Below are 21,552 nucleotides of genomic sequence, written 5' to 3'. Positions count from 1 at the left end.
TTGTCTGTGCGGAGGCTGTACGTTCTCCCTGAGCTTGCGTGGATTTCCTCCGGGTGCTCCGGTTTCCTCCCACAAGTCCAGAAAGACGTGCTTGTTCAGTGAGTTGGACATTCTGAATTCTCCCTCTGTGTACCCGAACAGGTGCCAGAGTGTGGCGACTAGGGGCTTTTCACAGTAACTCCATTGCAGTGTTAATGAAATCCTACTTGTGACAATAATAAAGATTAGTATTATAATGGCCATTTATCAAAATGGCAGGTATTCGCGATTTTAAATTGGCAAATTTATTTCAATATGATCCTGAAACCAGTTATGTGAGTGAAATAGACAATTATTTGAAACAATGTTCATTTCACACATCTCTAGCTTGATTGGCATGTGACCTGTAGTTACTCCAGGGGTGCACCATGTGTCTTCTCAAAGTTAAAGTTTCACAGACACAAGGGTGCGCCTATGCTGAATTTCAGGTTTGACAGGGTTGTGTTATCTGGCTGAAAGAATCCTCATTCTTTGCTCCAAATCTCACCTGCCATTAATTTGCACAGAGGGGCTGTGGTGGTATGTATTAGAGGTAATACGGTACACCACGTGTCGACAGGCTATTGGTGGAGGGATGCCAGGTCCTGATAGGATCTGCCACCTACTGGACTCCACCCAGAAATGCCGGTATAAGAACCCAGCTTTTCCCTCCATTTCCCTCAGCAGCTGCATTCTGTAACCACGCTGCTGGGGATAAAGTTCTGCTTAATAAAGCCTTCAATTGACATTACCTCAACCTGCCTCGCGTCATATTGACGGTGCTACAGGGGCCACAGGCAGAAAGTTCAAAATCCATTACGTTGAAAGTGACAGAACCAAGGAAAGCAAACTCAATGCACTGACCTTTCTGCCACTGAATGATCTGTACGTCAGGTTGCACCTGGCATAATGATTCAGAAGTTTTCTGGAGGCCCACTGATAGTTCCTGGCCTGATTCATGGAACCTTACAGAAATGCTGGCGCATTATGGTTCTAACCGGTCCTCTCAAGGTTAAATGGGCCTTTCTTAAGAAAATGTCTTCGCATTTGGTGCTGGCTTGGTGCCAGGCCCTGCTGTCCTCTGGTGCAGATGGTGTTTGAGTGATCATTGTCCAGTGCAAGTGTAATAAAAGTGTTGCTGAGAAATGCAGTAAGTTGCTCGAGAGTGGTGTGAAAACACCACTTGCTCTATACATCTGTTTACTATTAAATAGCTCTGAGTGTTAAAAATAAATTCCATTTCAGTCTTCAAACAGCAAAGCATGTGCTGTATTCGGTTCAACAATTCTAGTTTTAAGTAGGAGTGAGCGCTGGTTCAGATGAATGCTACCTTACAGGTCTGTTAATGTTTCTTGGAACTACATTTTGGAAGAGAGAACATTGGAATAGAGAACGTGCAAAAACAAGTCGTGGATAAAACAAAGATGTACACTAATTTACACATCCCGTAACAGCCTCCCCGAACAGGTGCCGGAATGTGGCGACTAGGGGCTTTTCACAGTAACTTCATTGAAGCCTACTTGTGACAATAACCGATTTTAATTTCATTTTTCGTTTCACATTGCAGATACAGTCAGTTTCTGTCCTCTAAATGTGTGTGTATATAATCATGCATTATAGATCATTTATTCACTTCCTGAAAGCACATTACATTTGGCTTCAACCCAGCACCCAGACAAATTCTGACCTGATGGAAGGAAGCTCCAATCTTTGTTGCTCTCTTGATGTCCAATGCACAGACGGGAGAAGTAGCAGAATTCAGCAAACGAAGCACAGTCCTGTTATCGCCTGAAAATCTTTGAGACAGAAAGCATAGAGGATAGGACATTCCTCAGGGTCCTAGTGCCTCTCCAATATCTGATACTGCCCCTTTTTCCGACATGGTGGGCGCGATTCTCCACTCCCATGCCGAAGTGGCCGCGCTGTCGTGAACCGGCCCTGGTCCCGACCGATTCAGGCCCTGACAATGGGCCAGTATCGGGGCCGCGTCATCTACCCGTGCCAGGCCTTGTCGCCCGCGTTAAAGTGGCGCCAACCTGCGCATGCGTGGTTGCCGCCCTGTCCAAATCCGCCCCGCAAGAAGATGGGGGACAGATCTTGCGGGGCCGCGGAAGGAAGGAGGTCCTCCTTCAGAGAGGACGGCCCGACGATCGGTGGGCACCGATCGCGGGCCACCCCACATTGCAGGTGAAGCCCGGTGCAGGATCCCCCCTCGCCCCCCCCACAGGCCGCCCCTCCCAGCGTTCACGCACCGCCCACGTCTGCAGCGACCAGGTGTGGACGGTGCCGGGGGGAACCCGCCGTTTTGGCCTGGCCGCTCGGCCCATCCGGGCCTCAGAATCGCGGGGGTGCCGGAGAATCGCCATTTTGGGTGTCTCCGGCGATTCTCCGGCCTGCGGCCGACAAAACCCGACCGGGCCGTTCCCGCCGCTTGGGTGAATCGCGGGACGGCGTCGGACCGGCGTCCCCGGAAATTTCAGCGGCCCAGGCGATTCTCCCAACCGGCGTGGGAGTGGAGAATCCGCGCCCGGTGACTTCACGGAGATTGTTATTAAATAGCAAGAGATAAAAGTTCAAATGAAACTTTTTAAAGATGGAATGAATACATCCCACTTCCGTATACTTCGCAATGCTTTTAAATTAATTCCCCATCTAAGGCCATCTTAATTGCAGTCTGACCACACTAGTTTCATGGGCGAAATTCTCCGGAAACGGCGAGATGTCCGCCGACTGGCGCCCAAAACGACGCAAATCAGACGGGCATCGCGCCGCCCCAAAGGTGCGGAATCCTCCGCATCTTTGGGGGCCGAGCCCCAACCTTGAGGGACTAGGTCGGCGCCGGACAAATTTCCGCCCCGCCAGCTGGCGGACCAGCCTTTGGTGCCTCGCCAGCTGGCGCGGAAATGACATCTCCGGACGGCACATGCGCGGGAGCGGCAGCGGCCGCTGACAGCTTCCCACGCATGCGCAGTGGAGGGAATCTCTTCTGCCTCCGCCATTCTGGAGACCGTGGCAGAGGCGGAAGGGAAAGAGTGCCCCCACGGCACAGGCCCGCCCGCGGATCGGTGGGCCCCGATTGCGGGCCAGGCCACCGTGGGGGCACACCCCGGGGCCAGATCGCCCCGCGCCCCCCCCCAGGTCCCCGGAGCCCACCCGCGCCGCCTTGTCCCGCCGGTAAGGTAGGTGGTTTAATTTACGCCGGCGGGACAGGCATTTTAGCGGCGGGACTTCGGCCCATCCGGGCCGGAGAATCGCGCGGGGGGGCCCGCCAACCGGCGCGGCGCGATTCCCGCCCCCGCCGAATATCCGGTGCCGGAGACTTCGGCAACCGGCGGGGGCGGGATTCACGCCAGCCCCGGGCAATTCTCCGACCCGGCGGGGGGTCGGAGAATCTCGCCCCATGTCATTAACAAATCAACAGTTATTTGTGAGACTGTTTCATAGCAATGTGGATTCAATGGGCGGAATTCTCCCCCCCTCCCACCACGACGTGTGGGAGATTCGCCGGGGCACCGCGCGTGACCCGCTATGCCGCCCCGACGCCCGCACGTGATTCTCCCAGCCCCCCCAAACCGGCAGGGCGAGAATTGCGGCTGGCTGCTGGGAGAATCGTCGGTCGCCGTTGATAACTGGCGAGCAGCGATTCTGCGGCCCGGATGGGCCGAACGGCCTACCCAACACGACAGGTTCCCGCCGGCGCCGTCCACGCCTGGTCGCTGCCAGCGGGAACAGCGCGGGGATGCTGGGGGTGGGCGGCCTGTGGGTGGGGGGGGGGGCCTGCACGGGGGGGGGGGGGGAAGGGGGGGCCCTCAAAAGGGGCCTGGCCCGCGATCGTCGGCCTCTCTGAAGGAAGACCTCCTTTCCTCCACCGCCCAGCAAGATCCAGCCGACATCTTCTTGCGGGGCGGCCGTGGGGAGGACGGCAACCGCGCATGCGCGGATGACGTCATTTACGCGGCACCGCTTTTACACGGCGCAAAGGCCTGGCACGCGTAAATGACAAGGCGCCGCTCCTAGCCCCCAGGGGGCGGGAAAATAGGGGGCTGAGTGTGGGCTCTGACGTCGGAGTGAAACACTCCGGTTTTCAGTCCGGCGTCGGGACTTCGTCTCCCGATGGGAGAATTACGCCCACTAACTCCCAAAAGCAGGTGGGTTAGGGTTGTGTCAAGAGTTAGAATGCAAGAAATATCGGGCGAGATTCTCCGACCCCCCGCCGGTGGATGCCTGTCCCACCAGCGTGGAATAAACCACCTCCCTTACCGGCGGGACAAGGCGGCGCGGGGGGGCTCCGGGGTCCTCGGGGGGCGCGGGACGATCTGGCCCCGGGGGGTGCCCCCACGGTGGCCTGGCCCGCGATCGGGGCCCACTGATCCGAGGGCGGGCCTGTGCAGTGGGGGCACTCTTTTCCTTCCGCCTTCGCCACGGTCTCCACCATGGCGGAAACGGAAGAGACTCCCTCCACAGCGCATGCGCGGGGATGCCGTGAGCGGCCGCTAACGTTCCCGCGCATGCACCGCCCGGCAATGTCATTTCCGCACCAGCTGGCGGGGCACCAAAGGCCTTTTCCGCCAGCCGGCGGGGCGGAAATCAGTCCGGCGCGGGCCTAGCCCCTCAAGGTTAGGGCTCGGCCCCCCAAGATGCGGAGGATTCCGCACCTTTGGGGCGGCGCGGTGCCCGACTGATTTGCGCCGTTTTTGGCGCCGGTCGGCGGACATCGCGCCGATACCGGAGAATTTCACCCATGAGGTGGTATTCTCCCTCGCCACGCCGGGTGGGAGAATCATCGGGGCGCTGCGCGAGTCACGCCATGCCGCCCCGACACCCACACGCGATTCTCCCACCCCCCCCCCGAAACCAGCGCCATGATAATCGAGCCGGGCAGCTCGGAGAATCAGCGCACACAGCGAGCGGCGATTCGCCGGCCCGGATGGGCCAAGCGGCCGGCGGGAACTGTGCAGGAAGGCTAGGGGGGACGGCCTGTGGGGAGGGGGGGAGGGAGGGGGTCTCCTTCACTGAGGAGGGCCCCCGATGGGGCCGGCCTCTCCCCCCCGGGCCTACCTCCTTCCGAGGCCGGACCCAGAACCCCGGCGCCCTGTTGGTGAGGGGCTGCCGTGCGTAAGACATTCCCCACGCATGCGCAGGATGGCGCGGCCCAACTGCACATGCGTGGGTTGGTGCGGCGCCCATTTGGCTCGCGTAAGGTGGCTGGAACGGTGTGAACCTGTGGGGACCAGAATAGGCAGTGCCCGAGCCCTGTTCGCGCCGTTGTGAAACGCGACGGTATTCACGACGGCGCGGGCACTCAGTCCCGGGAGCGTAGAATCCCGCCCATGGAACAGGAGCAGAATCTGCCTTGAAATTACCCGAAACCGGTTTTAAGGGAAGTGGGACAAGGGATGGACACACAAATCAATTGCGGGAGACAGAACCACAGCCAGATGGGTTCCCCACATCTCTCACATGTCCCGCCCCTCTCGCCCAAGTTCACTGCTCCTCCAATCACAGATTCCCTCTCTACCACGCTCACTGCTCCTCCAATCACAGATTCCCTCTCTACCACGCTCACTACTCCTCCAATCACAGATTCCCTCTCTACCACGCTAACTGCTCCTCCAATCTCTGGACACTCTCTGTCTCTCCCGCGCTCACTGCTCCTCCAATCACAGATTCCCTCTATCCTGCATTGTTGACTACTCCAATGGCGGCATGATTTAATGGCCTCGTTGCACCTAACTTGGTGACATGACGAGGCTGTTCAATCTTGCGAGAGGCCTCTCATGAGATTCGCGGCGTTTGGAAAGTCCTCGTGAGATCTCACGAGATCGGGATCTTGCCCTCGCCGGGTGCAATCCATATTAGCATATTGAAATGAGCCTAATGGGTTCTCCTGAGGCCCAGAAACACATGGCCTCGCTTGGGAGACTTCGTCTTGGCTCCGTTTAGCACTGGTCCACACAAACATGGACCATGTAACAGCACGAGTGGTCTCCCAGGGCATTGCAGGCACCTGGGTGGTCAGGCTCTGGGCACTGTCAGGGTGGCAGTTCCAGGCTGGCAGGGGTGGTGTCAGGGTATTAGGCTGACAGTGCCAAGGTGCCCGGGTGCCAGGTTGCCAGAGATTGGGCCCAAAGGTGCCCTGCCCTTAAGATGTGGTGTGCGGGAGTTTGAGGACCTGCTAAGAGGTAAGGTGAGGTAGTGGGGTGGTCCAGATGCAGCGGTGGAGATGCCGAGGGGGTCGAAAGTTTGGGTTGGCATTTAAAAACGATGCCCCAATCTCTTCCTGCACTGGCTGAGCTAAGCTCGTCAGTGCAGAAAATGATGTGTGTGCACCCACGGCAGTGCGTTCCTCGCAGAGGCCAAGAAAACCGGCAGAGTCCCGTTAAACAGGGTCATTCTCAGTGCTGCAGTTTCTGAGAAACACCTGCTATACCTGCCCAAAATGGGACTTTTATTTTGTAAATTTGCACCCACAGATTCTCTCTCTCATGTGCTCTCTACTCCTTGAATCAAAAAAGTGCAGCTGAGGAATTGAGTGCATATCCGAGAATTTGGTAAGAGGGTGAGGGGAGCTGAGGAGTTGTTTGTCGTCTTTTGTACCCAGTAGGAATTGGTTCTTACTCTCCTTCAAGGAAAGGATTTAGCTGTTTGGTGAGTACCTACTGTTACAGTCCTAAGGTTTAACAGAGTAACATTAACTCAGTTAATGGTAGGGAGTTGGGGAGAGTTACAAAACAAAGAGATCTAGGGGTACCTATAATACAGTGGCAGTACCCTAATACATGCAATATGTTACCAGTTATGTTACCACATTCACCCCCTGTTTAAAAAAGAGTCCGGCGGGGGTGAAGAAAAACATTACAGATTGAGTCTGTCGGGGGCTCTGACCCTCCGCTGCGATCGCCTCAGTCCTGGTGGTGATCGGGGTGCCGATGTGGTCACCTGCGGCTCCGGGAGCGTGTTGTCCTCGTCTTCGTCACCCCTTAGTGGATCCAGTGAGGGGACGGATCCTGCTGGGGTGGGGGCTGCGGTGATGTTCGCTGGTGGGAGGGTGGGTGGCGCAGGGGTGAATGAGGCAACTGGGTAGGGGGGGGGGGGGAGGAGCGGTGTCAGGTCGGGGGTTGTGGGTGGGGACCCAGCGGGTGCCAGGTGGGAGACTGTGTCTTGTCGCCCATCGGGGTGTGCCACGTAGGCGTACTGCGGGTTGGCATGGAGGAGGTGGACTTTCTCAACCAAGGCTTCCGGAGGAGGACGGGTCCAGGAACTGTCAGCCATGTTGGGAGCGAGAGCCTGGAGGTGGACCTCCTAGGGAAGGCAAACACACGTTCGTGAGGGGTCTCATTAGTGGCGGTGCACAGGAGCGACCGGATGGAGTGGAGCGAGTCGGGGAGGACCTCCTGCCAGCAGGAGACCGGGAGATTTCTAGACCGAAGGGCCAGCAGGACGGCCTTCCAGACCGTCCCGTTCTTCCTCTCCACCTGCCTGTTTCCCCGGGGGTTGTAGTTGGTCGTTGAGCTCGAGGCGATGCCCTTGCTGAGCAGGAACTGACGCAGCTCATCACTCATGAAGGAGGATCCCCGATCGCTGTGGATGTAGGTGGGGAAACCGAACAAAGTGAAGATGCTGTGCAGGGCCTTGATGACCGTGTCAGACGTCATGTCGGGGCATGGGATGGCGAAGGGGAACCGGGAGTACTCATCTATTATGTTGAGGAAGTACACGTTGTGGTCGGTGGAGGGGAGGGACCCTTTGAAGTCCATGCTGAGGCGCTCAAAGGGGCGGGAGGCCTTCACCAGGTGCGCTGTATCTGGTCAGTAAAAGTACGGCTTGCACTCTGCGCAGACTTGGCAGTCTCTGGTTACGGGCCTGACCACCTCAATGGAGTAGGGCAGGTTGTGGGCCTTGACAAAATGGACGAACCAGGTGACCCTCGGGAGGCAGAGATCATTGTGGAGAGCCCGGAGTCGGTCCACTTGTGCGCTGGCACATGTACCTCGGGATAGGGCATCAGGGGGCTCATTGAGCTTCCCCGGGCGGTACAAGATCACATAGTTATAGATGGAGAACTCTCCACCTCACCGCTGCGTATTGTCAAACATGAAGGCAACCGACCACTGGTCAGTGAGGAGAGTGAATCTCCTGCCGGCCAGGTAATGCCTCCAATGTCGCACAGCTTCCACAATGGCTTGCGCTCCTTTTCGACAGAGGAGTGCCGAATTTTGGAGGCATGGAGGGTGCGGGAAAAGAAAGCCACGGGTCTGCCCGCCTGGTTGAAGGTGGCGGCCAGAGCTACGCCTGATGCATCGCTCTCGACCTGACCAAGATTTGTGGACTGGGTAAAGCTACTATACAGTATCCACACAAATAACATCAGCTCGAGATACTTTTCTCTCCACCGTGGGACTAGGCAGGGATGTCCTGTGTTCCCCGCAACCCCCCCCCCCGCCCCCCCCACACCCCCCACACCCCCAGCTGTTTGCACTCGCGATTGAGCCGTTGGCCATCGCATTAAGAAGTTTGGGGGTATGGAAAGGGATAGTGTGGGGAGGGGACAGAGCATAGGGTGTCCTTATATGCCGATGACTTGCTATTATACGTGTCAGAACCGAGTGTGTCAATGGGGGGATATTGGAGCTGCTTCAGGGGCGTCATTCTCCGACACCCCGCCGGGTGGGAGAATGGCCGTTGGCCGCCGTGAATCCCGCCCCCGCCGAAGTCCCCAGTACCGGAGATTGGGCGGGGGCGGGAATCGGGCCGCGCCGGTTGGCGGGACCCCCCGCTCAATTCTCCGGCCCGAATGGGCCGAAGTCCTGCCCAGAAATTGCCTGTCCCGCCGGCGTAAATCAAACCTGGTATTTACCGGCGGGACCAGGTGGCGTGGGCGGGCTCCGGGGTCCTGGGGGGGGGGGGCGCGGGGCGATCTGACCCCGGGGGGTGCCCCCACGGTGGCCTGGCCCGCGATCGGGGCCCACCGATCCGCAGGCGGGCCTGTGCCGTGGGGGCACTCTTTCCCTTCCGCCTCCGCCACGGCCTCCACCATGGCGGAGGCGGAAGAGACTCTCCCCACTGCGCATGCGCCGGGAAACTGTCGGCGGCCGCTGACGCTCCCGCGCATGCGCCGGGAAACTGTCAGCGGCCGCTGACGCTCCCGCGCATGCGCCGGGAAACTGTCAGCGGCCGCTGACCCTCCCGCGCATGCGTTGCATTTCCGCGCCAGCTGGCAGGGCAACAAACGCCATTTCCGCCAGGTGGCGGGGCGGAAGTCCCTCCGGCGTCGGCCTAGCCCCTCAATGTTGGGGCTAGGCCGCCAAAGATGCGGAGCATTCCGCACCTTTGGGCCGGCGCGATGCCCGTCTGATTGGTGCCGTTTTTGGCGCCAGTCAGCGGACATCGCGCTGTTGGGGGAGAATTTCGCCCCAGGTGTTTGGGTCTTTCTCGGGGTACAAACAAAATCTAGACAAGAGTGAGTATTATGTGGTATCTCGGCCGGGGGTGGGGGCAGGGGTGGGGGGGGGGCTGCCATTCCATAGGGCAGGAACTCACTTTAGGTACCTGGGGGTGCAGGCTGCCCAGGAGTGGGGGGGGGGGGCTCCACAGGTACAACATTTCTAGTTTGGCGGCCACGATTTCTGTTTATTTTCCAATGCCTGCCGACTTTCCTGCCAAAGGCATTTTTCAGAGAGATTGAGGGAAGGATTACCTCGTACATATGGGGAAGGAAGGTGGCCAGAGTCATAAAAGTGCTTTACAGAGGGGAAGGCAGGCAGGGGGTTTGGGTCTTCCAAACCTGATGTAATATTACTGGGCGGTGAATGTGGAGAAGGTGCGGAGCTGGGTAAGAGGGGTTGATTCCCAGTGGGTCAGAATGGAGGAGAGTTTGTGCAGGGGGTTGGGATTGAAGGCGCTAACAACAGCGCCGCTCCCGATAGCCATGGGGAAATATTCAGGGAGTACGGTAATAATAGCTTCATTGAGAATTTGGAGGCAGTTTCGCCAACACTTCGGGTTGGGGCAGGGTCAAGGGAAATGCCGATTCGGGGGAACCACAGATTTCTGCCAGGGAAGTGGGATGGAAAATTTCGGAAATGGGAGGAGAAGGGGATTAAGACACTAAAAGATTTGTTTCTTGGGGGTTGGTTTACAGGATTGAAAGAGCTGGAAGTGAAGTATGGGATGGTGCAGGGGGAAATGTTCAGATACATGCAGGTTCGAGATGTTGTCAGAAAGGAGATACAGAGCTTCCCGGTGGAGCCGGCCTCCACATTGCTGGAGGAGGTGCTGACGACAGGGGGACTGGAGAAGGGGGTAGCATCGGCCGTTTACGGAGCAATTTTGAAAGAGGAGAAGGCACCACTGGAAGGGATCAAAGCAAAGTGGGAGGAAGAGTTGGGAGAGGATATGGAGGAGGTGTGTGAGGTGCTCCGGAGAGTGAACGCCTCCACCTCGTGCGCGAGGTTGGGGCTGATACAGCTGAAGGTGGTATACAGAGCACACCTCACAAGGTAGAGGATGAGCCGATTCTTTGAAGGGGTAGAAGATGTGTGTGAACGTTGCGGAGGTGTGGGGGGGGGGGGGGGGGGGCGCAAACCACGTTCATAGGTTTTGGTCCTGTCCAAAGCTGGTGGATTACTGGAAGGAGGTTTTTAGGGTAATCTCTAAAGTGGTGCACGTGAAACTGGATCCGGGCCCCCGGGAGGCCATATTCGGAGTGTCGGACCAGCCGGGGTTGGAAACGGGTGCGGAGGCAGATGTTGTAGCCTTCGCCTCGTTGATCCCCTGAAGACGGATCCTGTTGGGATGGAGAGCAACCTCTCCACCCTGTGCGCTGGCTTGGCGGGGGAACATGTTGGAATTCTTGACTCTTGAGGAGGTTAAGTTTGAACTGAGGGGAAGGATGGAGGGATTCTACAATTCATGGGCATTATTCATTAAGCACTTTCAAGAACTGGATAACATCTAACATTAGTTGGGAGGGGTGGTTGGGGGGGTTGGGGGGAGGGGGGGCTGTGTGTGTTAATGGTGACTATGGGTGATTTCGGATTCCTTTTTGTCATTTGTTTATGTGAACATGCAGAGTGATGTTTGGGTTTGGTGGGAGGATGGGATCGTTGTTATTGATATGGGGATTGACATATTCATTACTGATTATTGTTTATTATTAGTGGGTGTAAATTTGGGAGAAAATGTGAAAAAGGAGGAGAATAAAAATATTTAAAAGAAAAAAAATTTGTATAAATGATTTGGATGAAGGAACCGATGCTAAATTTGCTGATGACAGAAATATAGGTAGGAAAGTACATTGTGAAGAGTACATCAGGAGGTTACAAAGGGACCTAGATAGATTATTATTAATAATAATAATAATAATAATAATCTTTATTAGTGTCACAAGTAAGTTTACATTAACGGTGCAATGAAGTTACTGTGAAAAGCCGCTCGTCACCACACTCCGGTGCCTGTTCGGTACATTGAGGGAGAATTCAGAATGTCCAATTCACCTAACAAGCAGTTTTTCAGGACTTGTGGGAGGAAACCGGAGCACCCGGAGGAAACCCAGGCAGACATGGAGAGAACGTGCAGGCTCCGCACAGATCGTGACCCAAGCCGTGAATCGAACAACAGTGCTAACCGCTGTGCTAGTGGATAAAGATTTGGCAAATGAACTACAATGTGGGAAAATGTGAGGCTGTTTATTTTGGCAGGATGAATAAAAAAAAGCATATTACCTAAATGGAGCGAGATTATAGAGCTCTGAGGTGCAGAGGAACCTGAGTGTCCTTGTGCATGAATCGAAAAAGGTTAGTATGCAGGTGCAACAAGTAATTGGAAATCTAATAAAATGTTATTGTTTATTGTGAGGGGAATTGAATGAAAGAGTAGGGAAATAATGCTTCAGTTATACAGGACATTGGTGAGACCACATCTGGAGTACTGTATACAGTATTGGGGTGCGATTTAATGCCCAAAAAACAGAGTCCCCTTCCAGGTGCAGCCTGCAGTGCAGAAAACGACCCTGCTGTCAAATGGGACTCTGTTTTTTGGGGGGCTTGGTTGGGAATGCCCCATCGAGACTGCACACCTCATTTCCTGCACTGACTAAATGCTACCCTGATCTCTCAGCCTCCTCGGACTCCCTACTGCGGCCTCCGGAACCCCCCTAATGCCCCTACATACCTCTTAGGGGGTCCTTGAGCTCCTCCTCAACCCACCTTTTCAGAACAGGGCACCACCGGACCCTATTCCTGGGTACTGGCATCCGGGTACCTTAGCATTGCCAGCCTGGCACCCTGGCATTGTATTGCCAGCCTGACAGTGCTCACTCAAATATATAAATCTGGATCTCGTCCAGTGAGGACGAGATCAAAATCGCGAATTCTCGCAAGATCTTAAATCTCATGAGGCGTTCCAAGTATCGCAAATTTCATGAGAGGCCTCTCACGAGATTTAATGGCCTGGTCGCGTCACTGCCTCTGACGTGATGAGGCCATTTGATCGTGCCCTTGATCACCTTTTTAAGGCAATATGTGTTGGAACCATTTCAGAAAAGGTTTACTGGATTAATATCTCAAATGGGCAGGTTGTCTTTATAGAAAGGTTGAACAGGCTAGGCTTAGCAATGAAGGACAAAATTCCATTTGCCTTCTTAATTACTTGCTGTACCTGCAAACCAATTTTTGTTGATTTATGCACAAGGACACCCAGGTCCCTCTGCACAGCAGCAAGTTGCAGTTTTTTACCATTTAAATAATAGCCCATTTTGCTGTTATTACTACCAAAATGGATGACCTTACATTTACCAACATTGCACTCCATGTGCCAGACCCTTGTCCATTCACTTAAACGATCTATATCCCTCTGCAGACTTTCAGTGTCCTCTGCGCACTTGGCTCTATCGCTCATCTTAGTGTTATCTGCAAACTTTGACACATTACACTTGGTCCCCAACTCCAGATCATCTATGTAAATTGTGAACAATTGTGGACCCAACACTGGTCCCTGAGGCACACCACTAGCCACTGACCAGAAAAACACCCATTTATTCCCACTCTGCTTTTTGTCAGTTAACCAGTCCTCTATCCGTGCTAATATATCACCCTTAATGCCATGCACCTTTATCGTATGCAGCAGCCTTTTGTGTGGCATCTTGTTGAATGCCTTCTGGAAATCCAGATACATCAAATCCACCAGTTCCCCGTTGTCTACCGTGCTCGTAATGTCCTCAATGAATTCCACTAAATTAGTCAAACATGACCTGCCTTTCATGAACCCATGCTGCGTCTGCCCAATGGGACAATTCCTATCCAGATGTCTCACTACTTCTTTCCTAACGACAGATTCAAGCATTTTCCCCACACTAGAAGTTAAGCTAACCGATCTATAGTTTACCTACCTTTTGTCTCCCTCCTTTGTTAAACAGTGACGTCATAGAACCTTAGTTAGGCCACACTTGGAGTATAGTGTTCAATTCTGGTCGCCACACTACCAGAAGGATGTGAAGGCTTTAGAGAGGGTGCAGAAGAGATTTACCAGAATGTTGCCTGGTATGGAGGGCATTAGCTATGAGGAGAGGTTGAATAAACTCGGTTTGTTCTCACTGGAACGATGGAGGTTGAGGGGAGACCTGATAGAGGTATACAAAATTATGAGGGGCATAGACAGAGTGGATAGTCAGAGGCTTTTCCCCAGGGTAGAGGGGTCAATTACTAGGGGGCATAGGTTTAAGGTGAGAGGGGCAAGGTTTAGAGTAGATGTACGAAGCAAGTTTTTTACACAGAGGGTAGTGGGTGCCTGGAACTTGCTACCGGAGGAGGTGGTGGAAGCAGGGACGATAGTGACATTTAAGGGGCATCTTGACAAATACATGAATAGGATGGGAATAGAGGGATACGGACCCAGGAAGTGTAGGAGATTGTAGTTTAGTCGGGCAGCATGGTCGGCACGGGCTTGGAGGGCCGAAGGGCCTGTTCCTGTGCTGTACATTTCTTTGTTCTTTGTTTGTCACATTTTCTGTTTTCCAATCTGTCGAGCGAATTTCGGTAAATTACCACGAGCGCATTTGCTATTTCCCCCGCCATCTCTTTTAGTACCCTGGGATGCATTCCTTCAGGGCCAGGAGACTTGTCTACCTTTAGCCCCATTAGCTTGCACAACACTACCTCCTTAGTGATATTGATCGTTTCTCGGTCCTCACCTGCCATAGCTTCCTTGCCAACAATTATTGGCATGTTATTTGTGTCTTCCAGTGTGAAGACTGACATAACATATCTGTTCAATGCCTCAGCCAGGACTGAGGTGAGGAGAAATGTCTTCACCCAGAGAGTGGTGAATCTGTGGAATTTGCTATCATAGAAAGTAGTTGCGGCCAAAATATTGTGTAATTTCAAGAAGGAATTAGTTTTAGCTCTTGGGGCAAAAGGGATCAAGGGATATGGGGGGAAGGTGGGATCAGGGTATTGAACTTTCCATGATCATAATGAATGGTGGAGCAGGCTCAAAGGGCCATATGGCCGCCTCCTGCTTCTATTTTCTATGTTTCTATATTTCTACGAGTTACCCATTTAAGACAGAGATGAGGAAACATTCTTGCTCTCAGAGAACTGTGAGACTTTGGAATTCTCTTTCTCAAAAGGTAGTTGAGGGGGAGCCTTTGAAGATCTTTAAGACAGAGATAGATTTTTTTAAAATGTATGTTTATTGAGGTTTTACACTGTAACTTTAATAAAGGCAACGGGAGTCAGAGAGTAACAAAAGAAGACATTTATTTATAAGAGCGTACTTGAACCTCGAGTCCTCTCTCTTGTGTTGGTCAGTTCCTATCTGGCCAACCTTTTATATAACATGGTCATCGGCCACATAGTTAGTGAGGGAGCTGATCAAGCCACACGGGGAAAACAATCGAAACCGCAGCGTGTGTCCCGCGCAGGTTATTACGATAATAAACAACACAACTAAAACACAGGAATGGTACAACACAGATAAAAAATAAAATTCTCAACATACATGAATACAGAGGGGAACTGGAAACCAGCAGTATAATTAAGTCAATACAATCATTAGACATAACATGATGCCTCTTTCAGCCCAACTGTAGAACAAGGGAGAAACAGGATAAGGCCATGAAGACATGGTAAAATGGTGCACATCTTCCCACGTGGCGATTGCTCACAACCACCGCAAAAGGATAACCTTTTCGCGCCACGTTCGAGCGCGCACCAATACTCAACTCAGCAATACCTGAAGCACCAGTGACACACCGCAACCTCCCCCCCTCGGATACCAGACCCGTTTAGTACCCTTGCAGGAGCCAATCATGGATTATTTATACCACTCTTAGAAAAGAATAGAAAAATACGAAGAAAATACATGAGACCTCCTGTTCTAAAAGAATGTTATATGTGTACCACACAACACACCATAATCTCAGGCCCAACCAGTACAGAACCAACATCATTCCACATATTTGTACAGAGAGGACCAGCTGCTCTATATTCAGATTATGTTCAATGCCATCAGCACCTGCCAATAAAGAAAGAAAGGAAAGGATATCTACTAGGAGTGGATCAAAGGACAAAAAACGATCAGGACCCAACTATGGGTCTGCACTCGCCCGCCACACACACATCATCCATTGATGAAGAAGAGAAAAACGCTCATTCAAACGTCCCGACTATGGGAGGGGGGGGGTGGGGGTGGGGGGGCAACAGGATAGCAACCAAAGTACTGGACTCGACTCAACCCCAGGCCCCGATGCACAGAAGAATCCATAAGTCTGTGATATTCAAACACCTCCAAAGCAAAGCCCAGCCTCTTAGGTTGTCCCTAATAAGTGCCTTTGCAAAGGGTCATCCCAAGCCCCAGGGGGTAAGGGGATATGAACCCCAGCACCCGACCTAGCCTAGCCCAGCACATTCTGACACATAGGAATCAGTACTCCCAGGACCTCCAGCACACCTGACAACCTACACCTCAGCCGATCCTGCACCTCACCAACCACACCCAGGACAGTGCACCACCCCCATTAACACTAAATAAAATATTACGCCAGCTCTAGCTGGGGAGACCCCACCACCAAAGAGAAGAATAGTCAAGGCACTCAATAACTGGGGGCCCTGGGGTGCGGAGCAATTCCACCCCCCCCCCGGTACAATAAGGGAAACCCTCCATAGACCACCGGACTAGACCAGGACTTGTACACTGCTCACTCAGATGAGGAGGCGAAGAAAAAAAAGAAACTGCCTGAAGGGAGAAACACCCGAGCTGACAAGGAATATTAGCCACTGCCCAACACTGCACATCATTATAAGAAGGATATTTTGGGATACGACAGTGCTGCCTCAACAGAAACACAAACACTGCTTCCACATGGAAAACCCAACCACAATGATGAGGACACTCAAGAAACCATCGTATAAGACCACTTGGAGGAGGACACCTAACTCCCCCATCAATCCCACCCCCACACAAAGGAAGGACTCCAACAACGTAAAGGCCTGGCTTATAGACTCTCTCTTAAACAAATCAATCAAGGACGAATGGAAACCACCTTGGAATGCGCCGCCGCTCATTTTCTTCCATTCTAGAGTCTCTTAAAAAACACCCACCTTAAAGGAAAAGTCAGAAGGAATCCAGTCCTTTCCAGAATACATAATCTGCCCAGACCATTGAAGGAGATAGACAAATTACAAAACTCGAAATAGAACCAGATACAATGAGCTCTTATTGTCAGCCTCTCTCAATCTCAGTGAGGATTTAACTAACCTCATCACACAACTCCATACCATCCAATCATCATTCTGCCGTGGCTCTACTCATCTTCACTATGAATGAGATAAGGGGTGTCCAAAATGCACTCCCTTCCCATAACCACAAGGATTGCAGCCCATAAAAAAGTAGTAAACCTGTGCACAGACCGCATATCACATAATCGACTTAAAATGTTTTTTGCTGGAACAGGATAACAGGCGACTCTCGCCCTCGTGCACACCTCGCATGCTGTTGCAGGAGAAAAGACAACAACAAAAAATTAACAGCATAATCACAAGGCAATAACGTCCAGAATTATTGAAGAACTGCAGGATAATTATGTTATTACATGATCATCAGGATTTCTCAAAATGTTCAACAAACAAGGCATCTTCACATCCCACCATGCTGTTCCCCTCCACCCAAGGGACCCACAGCCTAGGCCCTGGCCGGGGATGGGGGAAAGACGTGGCACAATCAGCCACCAACCCCTCACAACAAGCATCGAGAACAGGATAATATAGGGTCAGTGGTCAGGAAGCCCAACCGACCCCAGGCCTCAAAGACCAGATACATTGTGCTCCATCGAACCTGACATGCCCAGTCTCCAGGTCAAGACTTCTAAAGCATGGCCGCCAATTTTCAAATTCATTTGGGAACTCGCCTCCCACTTCTCGCCAGGGAACGGGCTCATGGACGCTCCTTGTCCATCCCCTACCTCCCGAATCCGTCAGGATAGACGACATTCCATGCAGCAGGATCTCGATGATCCGAAGGCGGGACCCTTACCAGGGAATGTGCTCTATTGATTAGAAGAATTCTCTCCTGTACCTCCACCATTCTCTCAAGGATACCTTGTAGTTCCTTGAAGTGAGCACCAAAGACCTGCACCATAGTGCTGAGATCATCATCCAGAACAACATTCTCAATGAAAGCCACCATCCCAAGGCACACAGCGCCATCGAGGCATAAACCTGCTCACCAGAACAACGCCATTGCAGGTTGGGCCCCACTGCAGCTACCTCCAACTGCCTCAGTCAAACGAGGATTCTCTACAATTTGACTCGGCTTCTCAGCACAGAACTCCAATCAGGCTCATCCAGGGTCATAGTGAAGACATATATCCCCAAAGTAAAGACAATGATTAAATGTGCACAGGGATAAAATAAAGGATTGAAAGACGAACAAAGCCAGGGCACACAAAAACAGCTGCTCCCGTGCTCATGTCATGTGACCCCCCCACCCTGGACAGATTAGTGACAAGAGTGCGAAAGGTTACCATGGGTAGGCAGAAACGTGAAGCTGAGGTTAAAATCAGATCAGCCATAGTTTAAATTGAATGACGGAGCAGGCTTGAGGTGCCCGCTCCTGATTTGTATATTCATATTATCATAGATTCCCTCTCTCTTGCACTCACTGTTCCTCCAATCACAGATCCCCTCTCTCCCACACTCACTGTTTCTCCAATCACAGATCCCCTCTCTCCCACACTCACTGTTGCTCCAATCACAGATCCCCTCTCTCCCACATTCACTATTCCTCCATTCACAGATCCCCTCTCTCCCAACTCACTGTTCCTCCAATCACAGATCGCCTCTCTCCCACATTCACTATTCCTCCAATCACAGATCCCCTCTCTCCCACACTCACTGTTCCTCCAATCATAGATCTCCTCTCTCCCACACTCACTGTTCCTCCAATCATAGATCTCCTCTCTCCCACACTCACTGGGCGGGATTCTCCGAAATGGAGGCAGAGTGTTCGCGCCGTCGTGAACGCCGTCGAGGTTCACGACGGTGCGAAACGGCCCCTATCCCGACAGATTCAGGGCCCGATAATGGGTGAGGAGCGGTGGCGCGTCATTTACGCGCGCCAGGCCTTGGAGCCGTGTCAAGGCGGCGCCACATACATGACGCGGCCGGCGCCGCATAACTGGCGTCACCCGCGCATGCGTGGTTGCCGTCCTCTCCGAGTCCGCAAGAAGATGTCAGACGGATCTTGCGGGGCTGCGGAAGAAAGGAGGTCCTCCTTCAGAGAGGACTGCCCGACGATCGGTGGGCACCGATCGCGGGCCACACCCCATTTGAGGCCCCCCCTGGTGCAGGATCCCCCCTCCCCCCCGCAGGCCACCCTCCCCCCCCCCCCCCCAGCATTTCTGCGCTGTTCCCGCCGGCAGCGACCAGGTGTGGACGGCGCCAGGGAGAACCCGCCGTTTTGGGCTGGCCGCTCGGCCCGCCCGGGCCTGAGAATAGCAGGGTTGCCGGAGAATCGCCATTTTGGGTGTCTCGGGTGATTCTCTGGCCTGCGCTGCGCGGAACACGACGGGGCCGTTCTCGCCGGTTGGGAGAATCGCGGGAGGGCGTCAGACCGGCGTCGCGGGAAAATTTGGCGACCCAGGCGATTCTCCCAACTGGCGCGGGAGCGGAGAATCGTGCCCAGTGTTTCTCCAATCACAGATTCCCTCTCTCCCGACCACAGTTGCACTTTCTCCCATTCTCTCTCCAGCAGTTCAGTCTTTTGCAGTTTGGGTGTGATGCTGAGTCCCTCCCCCTGTTTGATTCACCCTGTTGAACAGCCAGTTTACTTCAGAGAATGATACAATTCAGAGAACTGCGCAGCTGTGCCAGCGTGAAACTCAGAGGGAACACTGGTCATATGCAAATGATACAAAGGGAAGGGGTAAGACAGGTGGCTGTTCCTGAGATTAAGTGTTGATGCCAGGGCAGGATTCGGGGACTTCCACAACAGCAAAACTGGCGCCACACCTGGACCGATTCAGCGACCATTGAGGGCCGAGCACCGACACCACATGGAACACATCGATTCCAATGAGAAACGGTGTGGGATTCTCCGGATTGGTGATTGACACAGGAAGCCGACAAGCTGAAGCCGCATGTACACACTGCACTCCCCACACACCCTCATCCCAGCCAACAAGATGGCACTGGTTGCGCAACCTGTGGCCCAAAGTTGACAGTCAGCGGTGTGTGCAGCTGTGTGGCTGCCTTGCAGGCTGTGGCAATGGTATTCCGTGCCCGTCCACCCTGACCCATCAGACCACTCTCTGGCCACCCCTCACTAATCCCCCTCACCCTGGCAGAAGCTCCCTCCCCCCCGCCCCCTGGCCAGCGGCACAACTGTCAGCAAATTATGGGATGTTGGACACTTTCCGTACCCCCTCTCTCCCCCTCAGCAGCCATGGCGCCCGTTTCACAATTTTTAAAAGCACAAGTGAACTCGCCGTCGTGAATTCAGCCCATTGGAGGCGGAGAATCGCCGACGCCCTGTAGAATACTGGGTCTGGCCCGCTAATGATATGCCAAGGGTGTTTACTGTACGCGCGTTCTGGATCGCATTGACGCCGCTGTCTAGGCGACAGAGAATTGCGATTTGGCGGTAAATCGGCAGCCGCCGCGATTTCGCCGTCGGAACCAATTCTCCACCCAATCGCGTTCCCCGATTCCGGCATCACCAGATGGCAAACCTGCCCAGTAATGTTGGGGTTCTCCTGGGGTGGTTATAATATATAAGTTGGAGAAACATTCATCACAAGAACAAGTTGGCTACATTGACACAGCTAAGAGTGGAATAAATCAAGGGCAGTCTCGTAGCGATAGTCCACAAAGGAGAGGCACCGGAGGAGGATGGATTGGTGAACTATGCCAAAATGCTGTGGGTCAAAGATAAATGACACAGTAAGGGCACAAAATGCAGTTATCTTAGGCACTGCAGGTGTCATTTCAGGTCAAAAATGGTGTCTACATTACACACTTCTGGTGCTAGCTGCAGCCGATTCCATTTTGGTGGGGGCCTTAGCAAGGGCGCAGGGAGCGCAGGAAGGAAGCAGAGTTAACGGATGTGACAACAGTCATTGTATAAGACTGATTTGACTGCAGCGGTGCCATTTTCAACCTCAATCCTCCACTATGATCTATTTTGATTTGTACAGACCCATCTCACTCCACTGGCGCTATTTAAAGGGATCAACAATTTTCAAGTTAGTTGCTCATTGATTTCCACTGGCGCGCTGTTGATTTAGTGGAAATGTTTGGTTTGTACTGTTCATTAAAGTTACTGCAGTCTGTAGGGAGTGGTGTAGCATCTGGTGAAGACTTTGGTTATACTGAATCACATGCTCTCAGATATGGAGCAGTAGAAACGTCATATAGGTCCTGGATCTTCAGGGAGTAATTCTCCTATCTCAATTTTGGCACGAGTGCTCATTAAAATCAGCTGTTACTTTAACTGCAGCCTCACAGAAGGATGAAGATATTTACAGCAGAATATTTGCAGCATCACACAGTTTTGTATATTGTTGTAAAATGGAGAGCTGCATACCGAAAAAGAGCTGAATATACTTATTTCCCAGAGAAAAACAGGCAGAGCAAGCATCTGGCTTCATAGAGGGCTCCCTCACTTAGCAGGTGCCAAATGGAAATTCTATACAGATTCTATCATGCCGCATGGAAATCAGCCTTGTGCATATACTTTGTGCTTGTATTCGATGTGCCTTTGCCTGTCCTGATGACCCAACAAGCCACTGTAACTTTAGCAACGTGTTGGAGGACTGATAGCTGGACCTTTATGAGATGCTGGAAGTACCTCTGGCCACTGGTATTCTCAGCTATGAAGGCAGCAGCCTGAGCTTGGGTGACTGAGATCGTATGACGTCAGTCTGAGCTTCCACTGTAGCAACCAGACTTTGGCTGGCTTCGGCTTGTGCTGAGAGATGTCATCCATCAGATATTTCATTGTGGTTGGGTCTGCAAGTGTTCTCATTGAGTTGACACCACT

At 53.0% G+C, this 21,552-nt stretch overlaps 1 protein-coding gene across 8 annotated transcripts in view; it reads right to left on the bottom strand.

The window, feature by feature from the left end:
* The window catches only part of hao2 (hydroxyacid oxidase 2 (long chain)), a 136,636-nt gene that overhangs the window by 65,823 nt on the left and 49,261 nt on the right, over positions 1 to 21,552 (bottom strand). The window contains exon 1 of one of the 8 annotated variants that reach the window (XM_072513750.1): positions 1,706 to 1,815. The exons of the other annotated variants lie outside the window; for them this stretch is intronic. The gene's annotated coding sequence lies outside the window, so the exon portion shown is untranslated. Of the gene's footprint in view, positions 1 to 1,705; positions 1,816 to 21,552 lie in introns of those variants that run through there. 8 annotated transcript variants of the gene reach the window in all.

This window comes from Scyliorhinus torazame, chromosome 8 (genome assembly GCF_047496885.1).
Source record: "Scyliorhinus torazame isolate Kashiwa2021f chromosome 8, sScyTor2.1, whole genome shotgun sequence".
In the NCBI taxonomy this organism is placed as follows: domain Eukaryota; kingdom Metazoa; phylum Chordata; class Chondrichthyes; order Carcharhiniformes; family Scyliorhinidae; genus Scyliorhinus; species Scyliorhinus torazame.
This window is presented reverse-complemented; position numbering and strand designations above follow the sequence as displayed.